This window comes from Vespa mandarinia, chromosome 23, assembly GCF_050613455.1.
Source record: "Vespa mandarinia isolate Hongniang chromosome 23, ASM5061345v1, whole genome shotgun sequence".
Classification (NCBI taxonomy): Eukaryota; Metazoa; Arthropoda; class Insecta; order Hymenoptera; family Vespidae; genus Vespa; species Vespa mandarinia.
Window position 1 is genome coordinate 117,309 of NC_140832.1, and position 6,000 is coordinate 123,308.

Here is a 6,000-nt window from a genome sequence, read left to right on the forward strand (position 1 = left end):
TCACACGCGAACTTTCGAGAGTTCGAGTCTGAAGGTCTATGAAATTTTTCTTTTAGATTTTTCTTTTAGATTTTTCTTCGAAAAGAAGAATCACTGATGTGGGCGAAACGGCGTACACAGACGCGCGTACGCAACCTATACGCATGCAATATCTTCCATCGTCCGATTATTTAGTAAATCTCTTTCTCGTGTAAAACGCCGCAAAACGTATGGCTTACACGCGAGCTCGCGAGAATGCTCCTTCGTGACGATCCTGGTTGCGGGCCGAGGATAATGAAGGAGAGTAGTATACATTGTAGGAAATCGTACGGATAATCGTCTCGTGTATCCAACGGTAGATTTCGCGTAGGAAGAAAAGGATCCGACAGGATCGCAGCTAAGGCTCTTTTTGTAAACGTTCCAGCGATTTGTTCAACATTATTATTTCTCGATAATGACTGTTAAAATAATAATTGCCCTTTGACCTCGTAGGTACCTTCATACACCTACGATTAACGAGAGAAGCCGCGTAAAGTCGATAATATTGTTCGAAAGGATGCGACTTTGATTCGAATTACACAGGCACGAACTTGATGAGTCGATAAAGTGGCGCTATTCGATATTGATCGTCGATAATTACGGAAAAGGAGAGTCGCGCCGCGTACCGGTCATTTCGATAACTAAAGCAAATAGTTTCTTTGATCTCCGTCAGATGGCAAATACGTGGCGCGACTTTTAAATGAGATTCGAACGTTTATAGTAATTCTTATAATAAGAAATTTTAACTCTACATTCGTTCGGTGAGGTTTAAAATAGTTCCTTCAAAGTTACTCGCTCACGAGTGATGTAATTGTAAGTTTCTATTAAAGTGCTATTTGAGATATCGATTTGAGGCGTTCTCTTTCGATCTTCCTTCCTCGAAACGATCCTCGGACGACGGAGACCGGATTATACGGTATCCCATCGGGTCTAGATCGGGGATAGTCGGTCGTCTCATGAATTAGGCATCGAACAAGTTAATGAAACTTTTCTCGAACCATTACGTCTAATAATAGACTGGATCCTGCTGGATATGGAGTGTGATGAAAAAAGGGAAGCTCGCACGTTCCTTGTCTTTATCAAGTTTTGACCGACTTGCGAATAAATATATATACATATTTAGTATATATATTTAGAGAGAGAGAGAGGGGGGGAGAGAGAGAGAGCATTACTTCGATTACATAATACGCGTATCAGTCCGACTGGATACTCGAGTTCCGTCGCGACGACTATTCGATCGTCAAACTCTAGCAGACGCAGACGAAAGAAGGGCATTCGAGATGGAGGAATAGGGAGAGGAACTCTCCCGGTGGTGCTCGATTTTAAGCTCGCGTAGCTCGTAGGAGGCGTCTGTCGGAGCGCGTTTATAACCGGCCGTGGATTAGTAGCGCGGTATGCGCGATGCACGATGTTTAATGCATGCCGCTCGAAGCGCGTTTGCCGGGGGCGTGGAAAATTGAATCGGAATTTGGATCGATACGCGACAGGAGCCGTAGGAACTTTGCTTATTCGATATCTCGACCGGTCCGCGACGGCAGAATCGATCATAGGGGAGAATAGAAATACCATTTATCCCTTTCAAAAGTCCAAAACTATCTAATAGAAAGTTTAGTTTCCTTTTCTTTCAATTTATTACATTACACATTACATTTCACTTTCTTCTTTACTTTCCTAATAACGAACAATAAAGGAAGCACCGAGAGTCGACCTTAATACCACGCGTCAAGCTTCCTACTCGTTAACTCGAGAATGCTATTGTGAGCGCTCTCTCTCTCTTTCTCTCTCTCTCTTCCTCTCTCCCTCTCTCTCTCTCTCTCTCTCTTCCTCTCTCCCTCTCTCTCTCTCTCTCTCTCTTCCTCTCTCCCTCTCTCTCTCTCTCTCTCTCTTCCTCTCCCTCTCGCCCTCTTCGTTGAAGGTAGTTTCCTCTGCCGGCCAGATTTTCCAACGCGCACAAACCAACCGCGGATTGGTCGAGTCACTTAACGGGACGGTTGTAGGAAAAGCGAAACCGGAAGCGGCCAGTCGCGAACGCGGAATCCTCTCGAAATTACCGCTGGCTTGCCGCTCACGTTGAGTGTATATACGGACCGAGCACGTATAAGCAGGAGAATAGAATTTCCTCTTGAAAGTCAATCTACCTTCGTTCGTCTCCATGAGACATTGCACGAGTACGAGTGAGAGAGAGATAGAGAGAGAGGACAAAATTAATCCTGGAATTTCTTAAAAAGAGAAACAATTATTTCGTCTCATCCGATATGTCCTTAAAGGTTCATTCGAATGGCAAAGATACATATATCGTTAAATTATTAATAAATCATTCGTTCTGGATTGATATAGTCGATATATGCGGGCACTCAAAACAAAAAAAGAAAAAGGAAGTTATCTCGATCGAATGTCCCTTCGATCGAACCAAACTGCGACCAAAAGGACAGAGTTTTATCGTTAAGAAATCGATTGGCACAGAGACGACAGCTCGGTCCATTCTAAAGGCGCCACGCGATCATCGAGAGATATACGAGAGATTCTTTCGTGAGAGTTACGCTCTCTGCCAAGCCGGATCCTCCCTACTCGTCTTTTACTCGTCTTTGTCGTCGTTTAGCGAGAAATCCGAAATCGCTTTCGACGGACGCTTTCCCAGGGCAAGTACTCGTAGAAAAATAATCCCCGAGTTCCCGAGCAGAAATTTATCCCTTCTCCTAACATAGTTTACGTACGCGGACACGAGCAAAAGGGTTGTAGGAAAATAGCGGACTCGCCTTCCTCTTTTTCTCGCTACGTACGGGCGCAACCCCAAAAGTCCTACGGTGAATTTATAACAGAAAATACACGCAATAAAATCGCAGGTACACGCACGGTAACACCAATACGCACGCAATAAAAATCGTACGGACGACGGCGCACCGCGAGAGAGTATAAATTCGCTCTCGGACAAACGGCGAGAATCCTCTTTTTTTCTTTTCCTTCCTTCCTTCCTTCCTTTCTTTCTTTCTTTCTTTCTTTTTTTCTTCGAAAAGGAAGAGAACAGTAGTAGTAGTAGAAGAAGAAGGAGAAGAAGAAGAAGGGCGCGGTCGCCCTTCCTGACACCGCTACGATTTAAATATTATCTTGTAAAAGGGGATGGGTTTAATGCATTTATAATTGTAGACGGGAGTGTAAGGGCGGGCCCGGGTCATCGGTCGGACATCAGTGACCCTTCCGGATGACCCCGAAGAAAAGGGGTCACCGTCCACCACGTTCTCCGTAACCTTTTCCTCGGCAAAGGATGGACAGTTAGGGCCGGAAAGCGAGCGAGTCGATCGACATCAGTTCGTTCTCGATTCGAGGCACGGGCCTTACCGGTTCCTGTCAGCATTTTTTCTTTTCGAGACTTCTTTCGAGCGACGCCGTGTCCCTTCCTCGTTTCCCTGACCCTTTCCCTTCCCTCTGGCTCCGAGACCGATAAATATGTCCTTAAAGCGAGAAGCTACGACGAGTAACGACGAAACCAAAAGACTCTTGACGGATTTCCAAGTTCCACTTGTCGAGTCTTTCATCTTTCTCGATTCTCGAAACGATTAAATCTTTTAAAATGGCCGAAACGTTTTTATTTTTGGAAGGACGTTGCGATATAACGGTTCGTTGGAAAATTGAAACGCAACCCTCCGTAAGCTAGGAAGGGTAGTATTCTCTTTCTAGTTCTCAGAAGCGATGCTTCTTTGCGCTTATACTCGTGTATCTCGGACCCTTTCTAATTGTTTGGGAGGTCAACCGAGACACACGACGTGCATGCATTACGCATGAATATTCGCCAATGTCCGTTCTCTCTCTCTCTCTCTCTCTCTCTCGCTCTCGCTCTTGCTCTTGCGTTTTCTTCTCCAACACGTCGGTCCGTATTATTAGCGTCCTTATTCCACGCGGCCCTTTTCCTCGCGGCCATTACCTTTCGTCCACCTTGGTCCGAGCATTGTTCTTCTAATTTATGCCAAGGTGCCTCTAACCGAGTCTGCCATCTCTCTTTCTCTCTTTCTTTTCCTGCGATACCGAAGCTTTTGAATTATGGAGTCCGCGATACTAAATCTTCGGGGCTAATTGAATTATTGCCCTGAAATATCTCGACGCTCGCTTTCGAAAGTGGACTTCCTCCTTCTTTATTTCGTTCGCGCGCTCGCTTCCTTCTTCCTTTGTGCGCGATCGATCCGTCGTTGTTTTTAGGGAACGTTCCCTGTGTCTCGCGGCTACAAATTCTCCCGAGACTTTCGAAAGCGTGAGAGACTAACTCGCAAGTAGGTATAATATACCGTTCCTTTGTACTTTGTCCTTTTTCGAGGCTCGCGGCTATCGTTCTTGCGATAATTTTGAAAAAGTATGCCGGAGCAATATCGCTTAGAGAAACAGAGACAGAGATTTTTCCATCCAGTCTTGTGTTTTTTAAATAACATTGATTCTGAACCTTTTAGTATTTTATACTAAGGAGACGAAACTAAGAAGAGAGAGAGAGAGAGAGAGAGAGAGAGAAAGAGGCTCTCGGCAAACGGGTGGCCCGAAATTCATCGACCAACTATTATCGACTTCCAAGAAACCGTCGTAGAATTTATACGCTCCGAGCGGTTATTATGAGATATTAGTCGCGGGATACGTGAATAATGCGACGATGACACGATGACATTAATATGATAATTTGAATTTATACGAAACATCGTTGTGATTTCCACGCTCGCGTCCGATAATTTCGCGCCGTTGCTGTCCGCGTTTCTCTTTAGGGAAGGCCGCGATATTATAATAAAAAATAGGAAGAGGTGGAACAAACCGAGTTAATCAATCTTTTGAACGTTAATTTCTCCCTGTCATTTACGAATCGAACATTGTTGTTACGACACTCTAATAACTCCTCGGCGCGGAGTCGAGGTTCGTCCGAAACTCGAATAGTTAATTAGCCTTTCCCGGAATCGGGGAACCAGCTTGGCCGAGAATCTCCTTGAAAATCGATCCCGAAGAGATCAGCCCGAAAACGCTCGCGATTCGTACTTTCGATCATTCGAATCATTCTTGGTATATAATGAGATCGAACGTAGGCAATGGAGAAATGCCCAGTTACCTAGATATTTCTCTTGTGTATCCTCGCGTCGCTAAACTCGTAAACAGGTCGGAAAAGCGGCCGTTACGATAAATCCAACCTGAGGTATCAAGCGCATGAGGCCTCAACAGGGTTCTCTCTTTTTCGTTTCTTTTCGTCTTTGTTCTTTTTTATTTTTTTTTCTTCCTCCGTACACACCGATAGCATCGTCCAGCCTCCTGAATACGTACGAACGACGACTACGCGACCGAGGATATATGCGTGCGATTCCGTTACAGTATCGCGAAACGGTACCGGAACTTTATTAAGAGGCTACCCGAAGCAACGGATAACAAGGACCTGAGAGTGACCTAGGGGCACCCTGAACGACAACGTCTCCCGTGGACGACCCTAAATTAATATTCAAATCCGTATCAACGGTTCATACGCGGACATACCTCGGGCGATTCTATTTCCAACGGACGGGCCATTGTCAGGCGGAACTTTTCGATGCGCGTGGCCATACGGTCGACGTACGGTCGGACCGAGGACTTTTTCGAGGACCTTTCGTCCTTCGTGATCGTCCACCTTGCGCGGATCCTTCCTAGCGACCCGTTTCACGATCTACCATTGGCTCGAATTTTCCACCGGGATCTAACAAACGACAACGTCCTTTCTTTTTCTTTTTTTATCGTTGTACTTGGCGAATTAAACGCCAAAATTCGAAGTCGCCCGTTACGAATGTTAGAATGTTGTTTAGCAAATTTCCACGCTCCTCCGTCGCGGTTCGTGCCATTCGATCTCTTGCCAATATATTTATATACTATATATATATATATATATATATATATATATATATCGTTTTTCGAGCGGAATTATCCACAAAGAAAGAACACGCTCGCGTAAGGAAAAAGACGTACGGTCAGACGAACGAATAAATATAGTCTAAA